Below are 383 nucleotides of genomic sequence, written 5' to 3'. Positions count from 1 at the left end.
GACACCACTATGTCACGATGTGTTCTCTCTCACCTTAATGGAGCATGCTTTTACTTGACAACTACGGTTGGTTCGGTTTCGAGGTTCGAACACTGAAATCTTCGTAACTACCACAATAAAAGCCCATTAGTATCCGATATTTATAAAATCGTTACCAAAATATTTAAAACTCCATATTCCGATTTAAGACATTCTTTGATAATCTTACCACTTTAAAGTAAGTTATTCAAAGTATCATTTAAGAGTTTCATGAGACTTTCATGTACTCATAAACCTCAACATCATTTTTAACAAAGATTTCTAATTTCTTTCAACTTGTTCCAAGCCATGGTTTAAGGCTAAAAACAAATAGAAATACATACATTCTCATTTTTACAAAACAT

This window comes from Lupinus angustifolius, chromosome LG05, assembly GCF_001865875.1.
Source record: "Lupinus angustifolius cultivar Tanjil chromosome LG05, LupAngTanjil_v1.0, whole genome shotgun sequence".
Taxonomy (NCBI): Eukaryota; Viridiplantae; Streptophyta; class Magnoliopsida; order Fabales; family Fabaceae; genus Lupinus; species Lupinus angustifolius.
This window is presented reverse-complemented; position numbering follows the sequence as displayed.